Source organism: Terrapene carolina, unplaced genomic scaffold, assembly GCF_002925995.2.
Source record: "Terrapene carolina triunguis isolate 2854851 unplaced genomic scaffold, T_m_triunguis-2.0 Scaffold714, whole genome shotgun sequence".
Taxonomy (NCBI): Eukaryota; Metazoa; Chordata; order Testudines; family Emydidae; genus Terrapene; species Terrapene triunguis.
In genome coordinates this window covers 11,862,206-11,875,668 of record NW_020665065.1, presented here as the reverse complement: position 1 = coordinate 11,875,668, position 13,463 = coordinate 11,862,206, and positions in this window count along the sequence as shown.

The window sequence follows — 13,463 nt, the reverse complement described above, 5'->3', positions numbered from 1 at the left end:
GTTGCCCTTATTTGAGCAACATCTGCAGCTCGGGTGGGTGTGTGTGTGAGACATGAGGTTTGCTACTCACCACTGTGGTGTCCCCTTGGGGCCACATCTAGGGATTAGCTCTTGACCAGTGTGACAATCCCACCTTCGGTTGCTCCCTCCATCTCTCTCTGAACTCTATTGCTGCCTCTTCAAGGCTCCAGCCAGGACACTGTCATTCTCTCCTTCTGGGGTATCAAAGTCCCACTGGATGATCTGTCTCAGGCAGTCTTCCCTTCCACCGTCCAGACTGTGCCACTTCTCCACTGGCTGGGGAGGGAACCTGGGTCCATCCACTACTCCGCGTTCTAGGGACCCTGTACCCAGCAATTACACTCTACCCAGCCTCAGACCCTATCGCCGTTTCCCTGGACTCTCTCCTACCTTCCTTTCTCAGTCTTCTGGCCCACCCTGGAGCCTCCTCTGCTCCCTGTGGATACTCCACCCTCTCAGGTTCTTGCCAGAGTCTACATTCGCAGGCAGGATCCCAGGGCTTAACCCCCCCAAGACTAGAGCAGACCCAACTCTCTCCTGGAAGTGACTAGAGAGCTCCTTCCCGCAGCCCTCTCTCTTACCATGAACGTCCTCTTTTTACGCCTGTCCCAGCTCCTCTGCCAGCTGGGCTTCATCAGCCCTTAGGCCAAGGGTGACCAGATGTCCTGATTTTATAGGGACAGTCCCACTATTTGGGGCTTTGTCTTATATAGGCGCCTATTACCCCCCACCCCATCCCAATTTTTCACACTTACTAGCTGGTCACCCTAATTAGGCCCAATCAGCCGTGACACTCCTCCAGGTGCAGCCTGTCACAGGGTAACTGCCCCGGGCTTGTGAGGGGTAGCTGCCCCAGCACAGCGTTGCACTTGACAATCCAATAAAGCCTTCCCCGTGTGGACTAGTCTGACCCTATGAGTTTGGTCAATGGGAGAATCTCCTGTGGCCTGGGGCAGGGATACCCCCCAAGGAGAGCATCAGAGAAAGAAAGAAAACTAGACAGAGAGCGAGACAAAGTATGTTCAAAAGCCCAGCTGAGGGCAGGGTTTTTTCCTTGCAATTAAGTCAGTTTAATGGTTTTATGTGAGTTGTTTGTTTAAAAGGCCTTCGCTGTGCTGTTTAATGGAGTTTCACCAGCACTCCCCAAAGACTCCGAGAAGCCATTAGTATCCCACAGCTCCCATCCTATCCAAACAAGTTCCCCCACCCTGACGTGTTTACCCTCCCCAAAGAGCAGAGCTCAGCAGCATGCAGGGCTGCCACGCTGCCTGCACTTGCTTTTCCACCGGAGTCTCGAGGCCCCGGGGACGCAATGAATATTCATGGCACAAACATTAGCAATAAGTATTGTGCAATTTGGCCCCAAATATATTTGAGACAGAAGAACCGAGAGCAAGAGAGGGAATTTTTATTCCTGAGCTCTGGGAACATCTGAATAGCATTTTCCTGCGCGGTAACTGGTATTTTTTTAAATGCAAATCAGTCTCTGGTTTTTGAAAGACGCTGTAGAAAAAAAGGACAGACGCAGCAAAGCTTTATCGTCTCGTAACAAACTCAGGGTTTACTGAGCCCTGTGTGTTCCAGTCAATAGCCTGCACGCTGGGGAGTCAGGAGATCCCAGTCCTGTGCTCAGCTCTTCCACTGGCTCGTTGGCAACCTTGGGCAAGTCACTGCCCTGCTCCAGTTGCCTCAGTTTCCCCATCTGTACAAAAAGGGTGTGGGGGGATAATGCTGCATGTTATTGAGGTTATCTGTTACAGGTTATGATGACACTGAAGCCGGTGGAGGAACTGCAGGAACAGCTTAATCAGGACTGACTGACAACGATAATATTTTCTACAGGTTTGACTGACTGGTCTTTCTCTGCCCTGTGATGATGGGTTGTTGGCTCCAACCCCCCTCTTGTCCACCCTCGCGTCTCTTCACCTCAGCCTCAACGTGCTTCTCCCCTTTATACTCCCCTGCCCTTCTTCTCCTCACCTGTTCTGTCCTCATTGCCCTTTTCCCTTCCTTTGTGTTTCCATTTAGCTGATCCCCTCCCCAAACCCCACTCCACAAACAAAGTCTTGAAATTAAGTCACCATCACATTGATCCCTCTGTTTGCGTGTTGGACCCTTCCCCTCCCCTGGGCTGTCTTGTCTATTTAGATTGTAGGTCCTTTGAGGTGGGGCCTGTCTGCTGTTCTGTAAAGCATCTTGCACAATGGGGCTCTGATCTTGGTTGCTTCCCAGTCACGACTGTAATTAACACGATTACTAATAATATACATTCGCCCACCAGGGAAAATTTTCACCGAGCAGTGAAACCTGCACTAAGGACCCTGTCCAACAGGCAAACCCTTCTCCTACGCCCCCACTTGGAAGTACCAACCATCTTATTTGCCCTTTAGTTCAAAACCTACCTCTAACTATTGAGAGGCGCCAGGGTCTGCTGGAAGGAGCATGAGAGTGTGGGCCTCCTCTACCACTGACTCGCTTATCCTCTTGGGCAAGTCACAGCCCCGCTCCCGGACTCAGTTTCCCCATCTGTTGGATGAGGATAATAATAAGAGCTCAGCACGTAATTCATAATGAATAATCTCTTCGATGCAGCTGCTGGGCTGGGCATGAGAAACTCCATTGTACTAATGGCAAAGGGAATTGGTCCCAGAAGGGGCACAAAGGTGGATGTCCCAAATACAGTTTTCAATTCAATTTTTTTTAATTATTCCTCTGCTTATAAAATAAAATCAGTAATAATCACAGGTTCTAGGCAGGCAGCATGGTCCAATGGGCAGGGCCCTGAACTGGAAGTCAGGAGACCTGGGATCTCCTCCCAGCTTATCCTCCCACCTGCTGTGAGACTTTGGGCTACTTCCCCACGCGTGGTGCCTCTGCTCTCCCTCCCATCCTTTGCCTGTCTTGTCTGTTTAGACAGTGAGCTCTTTGGGGCAGGACTGTCTCGTACTATGCGTCTGTACAGCGCCCAGCACCACAGGAGCATGATCTCAGTTAGAGCCTCTGGATGCTGCTGCATTATTACAACAGCCACAAGACTAAACAACGTCTGTCTCAAGGGCAGGCTCAGAGGCTAAATCAAAGAATTTCTAAAGTGCTTTGAGATCCTCAGATGGAAGGTAATAAGAACGGCCATACTGAGTCAGACCAAAGGTCCATCTAGCCCAGTATCCTGTCTGGCGACAGTGGCCAATGCCAGGTGCCCCAGAGGGAATGAACAGAGCAGGTAATCTTCAAGTGATCCATCCCCTGTCGCCCATTCCCAGCTTCTAGCAAACAGAATAGTAATAGTGAAGGGCAAAGAGCTACCAATGCAGCATGCTGCCCAAGTGTGGGGCAGATACTAAGCTGGTGAGAGAAGCCTGGGTGCTTTTTATGGTGGCAAAGTTGTCTTCTGTTGTCTCATCTGCGACTCTCTCTGTAGGTGCTTGGAGGGGAGCACAGACTCAGCAGCCTCTCTGCCCACAAGAGCTCACTTGTGACCCCACACGTGTGTGACATACCCAGGATCCAATCGAGACTAGTGAGTAGCTGTGTCATCCCGCCCTCTAACCTGAGGTGCCCTTTACACTGCTTTGCTGTTGTAGCCTCCACTCCTGAACTGCTCACAAACAGTAAGTCGCTCCCAGCTACGGCTGTGGGCACTTGCAACCTGCCAGTCACCCCCAGGCTTTTACCAGCCTCAATGATACCAGCACACTCCCACTCCCAGCCTTTTGCCCAGAGACGTACGCCTTGTGCTATCCAGCCCTCTCCTGGATAATACAAGCTCATCTAAAGTCCGCCATTTTATTAATAGAAATGATATGTACAAATCCTGTTAACCCAAATGGCGTTTGAATGCGGTGTTTGGGAAACACGCTGGTGTGGATAAAACAAGACAACACATTTATTAGCTGCAAAGAGAGAGAGTGTAAGTGGATACAAGTAATGAGACATAAAAGTCGGAAATGATTACACAAGAAACGAAGATAAAACCGCAACTAATGCCTATGTTAAATTCAAAGCAAGTTTCTCTCACCAAGTGCTCTCAATAGTGTTACTGGCAAAATTTCTGGGTCAGGATCCCTACTTCCGTGTAACGACTGCTTCCTTCGTTCCTTCTGGAGCAGTCCATCGATGGATAGAGCGTGAGAGAGGAGGAGGAGCGGTGCTGTGGGGTGTTTGTCCCTCACTTTTATAGTGTCAGTCCCCCTCTTAGAAAACATTTCCAGCTGAGCCCTGGTCTACGCTACAGAATTACTTTGGTATAACGATATCACCGAAGCGTGTGAATAATCCACACCCCTGAGCAACACAGTTATGCCAACCTAAGCGACAGTGTAGTCATAGGCACCGACTCCGTGGGTCCTATGGGGCTGGAGCACCCACGGGGAGAAAATGGTGGGTGCTGAGCACCCACCGGCAGCCCCCCATCAATAACTCCCCCTCCCCCCAGCACCTCCCGCCTCCCAAGAACAGCTGTTTCACGGCGCAGAGGAGGCTGTGGGGGGGGGGGCAGGAGCAAGGAAGCAGTGTGCTCGGGGGAGGGGTGGAAGGGGATGGGAAAAGGCAGGGCAGGAAGAGGCGGGTGGGGGTGAGGCCTTGGGGGAAGGACTGGAGTGAGGGCGGGGCCTGGGGCAGAGCCAGGGGTCAAGCAGCCTCCACATTGTAAAGTCACCGCCTGTGAATGTAGTTGACAGCGCTGTGTCGGTGGGAGGGCTTCTCCTGCTGACAGCTATCACCTCTCGTGGAGGCGGATTAACTCAGCCAACGGGAGACGCTCTCTCCTGTCGGCTTAGAGCATCTTCATTAAAGCATTGGTGCAGCTGTGCCAATGCAGAGTTTTAAATGTAGACCTGCCCTTGGGTTGAGGAGACAAAAAGCCTCCAGGGGAGGAGATCTCCTGCTGGTTTCCCCACCTGCTGGAACTTCCTTTGTCCTTGATGACTCTGCTTACTGCTTAAAATGCAAATGAAGCAGAGCACACTTTTGCCTGCCAACTTCTGTCTGGGGAGGGCTGTGGTTTGGAACAGGTGTTACTAGCACCATACAGTGGACTCTGATAACTTTCCATACAATGTTGCCATACATATTTTATCAGGACAATACTGACCAGCAAATTATGAGTTTTCAAACGATACCTCACGAGGCACACTTTGCACAAAGGTTACTACAGTCGTGTGCAAGGAGTGAATACCAGGGTTCAGACCTTCACAGCTGTCACTTCAGGGCTGCATTCTGCCACCCTTCCTGGGCATGGTATTTCACTCTCACCGAGATCTGGCCCTTAAGAACTAGGCTGAGAGTCAGGAGCAGCGGAAGTTCCCTAAAAGTGGGGGGCGGAGCCACCGGCATCTGAACCGTGGCCCTGCCCCTGTGCTGCCCCTCCCTGCTTGCTCCTCTCTGCTCCCTCCCCCCATTATTTGCCCATAGCCTTCCTACTTTTAAAAGTGATGGAGCCAGGCCCCTCCTCCCCGTTCTGGCACCCCTGCTGAGAGTTCACCACCAAGTTCATTCCACAGAGGCCACTGAACAAGCTCTCCGCTGATAATGGTTTTCAGTCATTACCCACCAGAGATGGATGTGCTCTTGAGACCCAGAGGGGAAGGGCTCTTTAGTCCATTACCAATCCCTCAAGCCACCCAGTCACCCCAGAGGGAAAGCTGTTAACTGAGCTACTCAACTGCATTTTCACTGACAGTAATGTCCGAGCAGCTGCCTGACCTAGATGCAGGAGGAATCTTGGATTGTCTCGCTGGGTGTGCACCACAGACTGACATTTCAAAGCCCTGGGAAAAGTCCCTGATGAATGGTAGAAAATAGAAATATACATATATTAAAGGCAAAAATCCCGTAAGAGTAATCCAAGGTTAGAGAGAGAAATCAAACCCTCAGAAGTCAGGACATTCCAGAATTTAAGGGACATTTTCAGACCAGGGTGTTCAAAGTTAGGTCCCCAAATCCAGTTTTAAACATGGAAATATACGTGGCCTGCAGCTCCCATTGACTTCAATGTTATTTGTGGGGGTTCAGCCCTTCTGAAAATCAGGCCACTTATATGTAAGTGCCTAAATTCGAAAGTGGGAGCTTGAGCTGGCTGGAAAGTGTTTTATTTCCATTTGATTCCTCAAAAGTTGTGGTTGAAAATCTAAATATGTCAGTTCTGGGCTGAAATATTTTGGGTGTTCACTTTTTTTTTTTTTTTTATAAATTAATAAAAATTTTTCACAAAAATAGGAGACTTTTTTTTGGGGGGGGGGGGGGGGGGGGGGAAGTGTTTAGTCAAAAATCCAATTTGCTGTCAAAAATAGTTTACATGAAAAATTTCCAAGCAACCCTGATAGGAGCCTACCTTTAGGCCCCTAGATTTGAAAATGCTGGCCTTGATTCCCAATACATTCTGGCTCTGATTCAGCACAGCACTTAAAAGACTTGCTTGACTCCCATTGAAACCAATGTGACGTAAGCATGTGATTAAAGCTAAGCAGGAGTTTAAGTGCTTTGCAGAATTGGAGCCAAAGAGCCTGATCCAATGCTCACTGAGGTCAGTGGAAAGACTCCCATTGACTTTAGTAGGCACTAAATCAGGCCCTAACTCAGCTACATGGCACAGCCCACGTGTTTCACAACACAATCAAATAAACTGTAATATCGTATGGTTGACATTTGACAAAGGACGGTGTACGTATGTCTAACAAAGCCCAGCGGATAGCGCTAGAAACCTAACCTTTTGGAATGTTCTGACTTCTGTGTTTCTCAGCCTTAATGCTCCAGTAACAATAGGTTTTGTATTTCCTTAGGGGTTTTGTGAAAGAAAAGAAAAGAAAAGAAAAGAAAACTTTAATACAATCACACCTGATTTAGCATCTTTAAAGGAAACATCCTTAAATGAGGTTCCCTTAATCCAACCATCCTTAACTTGGATCTCCTTAACTGAAGCATCCTTAACTCCTCCTGCGAGGGTGTTGCTGGAGGGGGTGCATTGGAGGAGGAAGGTGTTCCTAAGGAGCAGGGAGGAAGGGAGTGCTGGGTGCGGGAGGCCCAAATGGCAGACTCAGAGAACAGGGGGAGGAGTAGTGGGCAGATGAAGTAGCAGGAGACAAGGTGCAGCGAGAGAGAAGTGGATGGGTAGAGGGAAGCAGGAGCAGATGGGGGAGAGACAGGCAGGCAATGGAAAGCAGAAGCCCGAGGTGCTAGGTGGCAATGCTGTGGAATGGAAGAGGAAGCAGAAGAGGCAGCATAAGGAGAACTGGGTGCAGGTTGATCAGATGAAACAAGTGGAAGCCGACGGGGGAGCCTATCAAGGGACTAAGAGGTGCACCAACCAGACACAAGAAGTTACAGCTTCCAGTCGGCCAGGATGGGTATGTAGGTTGGGAGCCATGCTCTGGAACAAGAGGAAGTGCATGCCAGCTAGTGGGCAAGGAGAAGAGGTTGTTGGGTAAGGGGCAGCCAGAGACGGGAGGAGCTGCAGATCTGGAAGAGGGGGAGCTGCTTCCCAGCCAGCTTTGTAAGATGGAGGATTTGGGGTGCCCCAAATGCTGAAGCCTGAGGTTTGCATAGCCTCCCTGATGCATCGTGCTAGTGGAATGTCAGAACGAAAGGGCCACTGAGGCATCTTTAACTCAGCCATCTTTACGTGTCCTTGGCCTTGTCCACACACCAACAGACACTGCATTAACTAAGTCAGGCACAGAACTGCACTGGGTTAATTTAAGGTGTGATTTTTAACCAGGGCAAAAGGCTGTGTAGAGTAGACACTCAATTTGGTTTATTTTGGTGTAGCTTAAGTCAGCGGAGAACAGGTGTACGCTAAAATGAAATAAGCGCCTCTCACACCTTCTAAGAATGTCTACATAAGGGTTTGCACCAGTTTAACTGAACCGGTTTGACTCAACTAAGGCAAGTTTGTGAGTAGGCAAGGGCTTGAGCTGCCCATCAGCCTAAATGGCTCTAGTTGAAGGGCACCATAAACAGCTGCCCAGAAGATGGTCTAATGGGCATAGATGAACCTGGCACTGGAAACATTCATGGAGCTGGGGAACGGATTTCCCTGAAACTGGGACTGTATTTTCTCTCCCCACGAGGACTATAAAACAAATCCTGCTTGATGCTCCCAGCCTCCGCCCTCTTTGAGTGATGGCAGCACAAACTTTTCCATTAGAACATATGGAAAAAGGGTCTCTGGACCACGCCTCTTGCATGACTCAAAACCGGCAGAATCAGTTTGGCTCAGATTTTGCAATGCACGTTCACCTCTGAGCTGAGACAGAGAGGGGACAATTCCAGCCCCAATTTTATTTATTTTTGAGCAACTGGGTTGAGAAAAAACAGAGTGAGGAGAGCAAGGCCATGCACAGAGACGAGGGCCACGTGCAGCCCTTAGTTACATTTGTGCAACTCTGTTGGCTTTAATGTAAAAGGGTAGATTTAGCTCATTAGGTGATGATACATCTACACCCTTCTGGGTAGGGACTCTACACCCAGGTCTCCATTGCTCTGCACCTTGCAGCCATGTAGTCATTATACCAGTGCAAAGTGAGTGAGCAGGTACAGAAAGCGACCAAATCACAATGGTTGCGTTTCACCCGCACTTTGCACTGGTATAAATGATGACGCACAAATGCAGGGCAATGAAATATCAAGAGATCAGCGCTCGCAGTCTGGCCCAGGTTTGCAAGAGAGCTTGGCATACTGGGTGCACGTTGGGGGCTAAGCACTCGAAAACCTGGCCCTGAGCTCTTTGGAAAATCAGACCCCCATGTCTTCCTATCTGTCTTTACAGCACCTGTCACGTTCTGGGTGCTACTGCTCTCTAACTCATACCTCATAAGAACAAGGAGCCTGGTGATCAGAGCTGCTGAGTGCCACATCCCCAGTGGAAGTCAATGGGACCCGCGGCTGTGCAGAACATATGCAAATCAGGCTCACTAATCCACCCATACATTAGTAGTGCCCTCAGTATCCCTGAATGGCTGTGTCCCCCCAGCAAGGCTGTGCAAGCTCTGCCTTAATGCCCAAGGAGACGAGGGTTTTGCATTGTTCATCATCCCCCTTCAAACGCCACTCGTTTCTGTTGTGCGTCTATTTCATTCTTGTGGGCAAATGAAAAACACCATGGGCCAGGTTCACAGCTGGTGTAAAGCGACCTGGCTCCATTGACTTCAGCAAAGCTAGGCTAATTTACACCAGCTGAAGGTGTGGCCCCCCTCCATATATGGGGGGGCATTTTGCATGGTAACTGTGTGGCTAATAAACCGTTTGTCCCCATTCTGCGATAGCTGAGACAGAGTTATCTCAGCCACAGCTATTTATACATCTTGGTGTCCTTCCACGGAACCAAGCAAAGCAGCCTGCCTTAGAAGAGGAAATGGAATAAAAGCCCACGCTGTTTTCTTACCTGGCGCAAGCAGGAAATACTCCTGCTTATGCACAGCCAAAGCCTTGTTTCATTGAATGCAAACATTGCAGTTCACAGGGCGACTCAGCCCTTGCTGGAAGCACAGAGCTGGGAAAGGGACCACTCTGGGCGACAGGGGAGGAAACCAAGGAGCGCTCACTGGTTCCCTAGACACTATGGCCATTGGTAGTATATAAATACCACGGATGAGAGATGAACTAGATTGATAGAGAAGAGACAGATAAACAAGCTAGATCTAGGAAAGAGATGGTTTAGGCAAGAGATCAACTCAATGCAGCTAGCTAACTAGATAAATAGACAAGATATAGCTAGAGATCATGTGTAGATCTATAGATAAGACAAGTCATCAAGTTAGATAGAGACGAGGGAGAGAATCTATAGATAAGAAGCAGATTAGATACACTGATCGATGAAACGTGGCAACGTGGAGTTAGAACTGAATTTGACACTTGCGAGGTTCAAACTTCCGTTAGCTTCTCACGGTACAGGAGCTCCGGGCTGCTGCCTGGCTTTGGATTTGTTGGTTAATTTTATTCCCCTGGCCAGCCTGGAAGCAGGCACTAGAATGACTTGTTTCACAGACAATTCAGGGGGGGGGTTTCCTACATGCAGTCCCCCCTTTGGAAGAGCGATGGTTTAATTAAAGGGGAAACTGCTTCAGAAAACTCCAGAAAAGTTTGGCAAACCCCAAAACTTAAAAAAAAAAAAATTCGAGAAGGCCAGCAAATCTGCCCCTCCCATCCCCCCATAAAGTAGCCGCAGATTCTGCCATCCCGCGGTGAAAGGTCAGTTTTGTAGCCAGAAGATCACAGAGACCAAATGCAGCCCCATGACTGCCTCTTGCTGCGAGGGAGGGGAAAGGGGCCTTTCCATTCAGTCACGTTTCCCATAGTGGAGCTTTGGGAGGCAGGTTAGGAGCGAGATATCATCTCCTGATTGAACGTCTGGGATCTAGATGCCAGCAGCTGGCTGACAGATCACCCACCCGCTTTCCAAACAGAGATGGGGTGGGGTGGGGTGGGGGGCAGGGAAAGGAGAGGGGACTGAAGAGGAGAAAATAGGGGAAACAGAGGGAAAGAAACAGTGTAGGAGAGAAAGAGGCGGGTCAGAGAGAGACAATAAAGGAAAGCCCAGTCTGAATGCGGTACCTAGATACTATGCTGAAGGGTACACCAAAGACACACAGGAAGACATATAGACGGGTGCTTGGCTCATGTTCAGAATGAATACCTAGGGAAACTTTCCTTTGGGAGAAAAGAGAAAAGCAAATAAAGGGAACTAGAAGATACAAAAATGAGCGGGGGCCATGCTGTTAAAAGCCCAGCAAGCTCAGGTTGCTGGACACTCAGGGTGCCATGAAAATCCCGGGCTGATGCAGCTGATGGGCTGAAGGAGGGGGGGGAACCGATGGCTGCTCGTTCAAATGCCATGAAAAATGGGTAGCTGCCAGGCCTCGTGCTTCGGCCGCCAAGCGCCATCCATGTCCCAGGCTCTTCAGGCCGGCTGAGCCATGCTCTCCCCAGTGCTGTTTGCGTTTGAGGAACCCTGCTGCGACACATAATTAAGCCCGGGGAAAGGGGACTTTATTAGAGCCTGCAAAGCAGGGGCTGTTGCTGTTCACACCACTTCACAGCCCAAACCTAGGGAAGCACCGCCAACCCCGGCAGGAGTCCCCACCACCACCATGAGGCACTCGCACCCACTCCTGGGCCTGCCAGGGGTTTGGGAGCTTCAGCTGGCTGTAGAGGGAGAGTTTGGAGTATGCCTCACCCTTCTTCCTTCTGTCTGGTCTCTTAGCTCCGGGCCTACGATGGGGACTGGAGGGCAGGGTGTGGATACGGGAGGACAAAGGGTGCGGAGCATGAAGGGCTGAAATGTGGAGTCTCGAAACATCCAAATATACTTTTCCTCACCGGCCTCTTTGGAGGGAGGGCCCCAGCCATCGGGAAGTAAAGAACAGTACCAGGAAACAGCCAGAGCCCATCTGACCACGCAGGGCCCGGCCCAGCCTAGATGGAGCAGAACAGAATCGTAGCCTTTCTAGCATGAGGGAATCAAAGCATCACAAGATGGGGCCACCCTGACAGCCTTGTGGTGGGAGGCTTCTGCCTTTCCTGGTCAGTCCCAAATGGACTTGGAACGTGCGGGTTAGCCTCAGTGCGGGTAAAATTGGATCCCTCTCTCCTCTTTGTGATTTCGGCGCATTCTACCGGCCTGCAAAGAGGATCAGAGCCCTGCTGCTACTGAGAGGTGATGGACTGTCTCCATACAGCCTTGCAATCAATCTCCTGTCAGGTAGGGAAATCCCATTATCCCCATTTCACAGGCAGGGAAACTGAGGCACACAGACATTCTGGGATAGTGAGCCAGTGGCAGAGGCAGGACTAAACCCAAGTCCTCTCCCTTAACCACTGGGCCGTGCTTCCATCCTCTGCAGCTGGAGTGGGAGAGGAGCTGGGAGAGGAGCCGGCAGCCTGACCCCATCCATACACCCTGTGCACATGCTCAGTTTGGCTGGAGGGGGCGGGTAGAGCTGGGTGAAATTCCAGAACTCTTTTTTCCATCGAAAACCCCCCCACAGATTCGGCAGCAATGAAACGTTCCGTGAATCTGCGTCGGCGCAAATTGCACCAAGAGCCCCCAGCCCCTCGAAAACATTCAGGGGAAAATCAAACCGTTTCATTTGGACATTTTTCAAAACAAAACGCTTGGTCCAACACTTCCTTTCATTTCACGTAAAAATTCCAAAAAGGCCGAGAAACGGTCAACGTTGCTGTTGCTGCTTCAGCTCCCCGAAAAGTTCCACATTTGTTGATTTCAGTCCGACCCGAAGTGATTTTTCGGTTTACTTTTCAAAATTGCCACCGCACCACAGAATCCGTTTCTTACCCAGCTTTGACGGTAGCACCGCTCTGAGCCCATGGACCCATTCCCAGGCTCCTGCCTGCAGGGACCCAGGGGCCAGGGCGAGGTGCAGCCCCACAACCCAGACAGCAACTAAGGCCTGGTCTACACTAACACCCCAATTCGATCTAAGGTACGCAACTTCAGCTACGTGAATAACGTAGCTGAAGTCGACATACCTTAGTTCGAATTTACCGCGGTTCAGACGCGGTCCACACGCGGCAGGCAGGCTCCCCCGTCGACTCCGCGGTACTCCTCTCGCTGAGGTGGAGTACCGCAGTCGACGGCGAGCACTTCCTGGTTCGAATTATCGCGTCCAGACCAGACGCGATAAATCGAACCCGGAAGTTCGATTGCCAGCCGCGGTAGTGTAGACCTGGCCTAAGACAGGTGCTGGGACGGTAAGTGAGAGGCAGGGGCTTCTGGAGTTATGGGCTGCATTAGCAATGACATGCTTCTACCCCTGCGTGCCCTGCAGTCTGGGAACGGGGCCTGCCTAGCTATGACCTGCCCTTCCACTGAGCCTGGAAACAAAACCTCCCCGACTCCAAGCAGCTCCCAGAGGCTCCCGGTGCCTGCTCCTCAAATGAACTGCACAGCACGATATGGAATTAACAAAATCCAAGTTATTAATTGTCTACAACAATTAGCCAGGATGCCTGGGCCTTCAGGCACCTTGGTTACGTGTGGGAGCCAATTAGAGCCTCATACATATTCATGTTGTTTAATCCACACTCCAAGAGCGCTGCTCCCCCAGCCCTTCCCCCGTCCCCCACCCCCAGCCGGGAAGGATGGGAAGTTTCCTTTCCTTTCACATTAGACTGAAATCAAATATTTGATGTGGCCATAATTAAAGGGCTGCGCACATCTGAGAGCGGGATTGGAGTGCTCTGCGGATCCCCGAAACTGGGTCACTGGGTGCCCGAGCGAGTTTTGCAAGGCCTTTTGCTGGACTCCTCTCTGCAGTCCCCAGGCTCTGCTGCCCAGCTCAGAGGAGCGGCAGGCAACCAAGTGATGGATTCTCAGGCAGTCTTGCCTCTCTGTACAGATCTCCAGGAGCAGGAGACCCTGCTGCTGCCTGCAGTATGCCATGGATTTAACCCCAATGGGACCAGGCCTTCCTGTCGCCTAACTATCA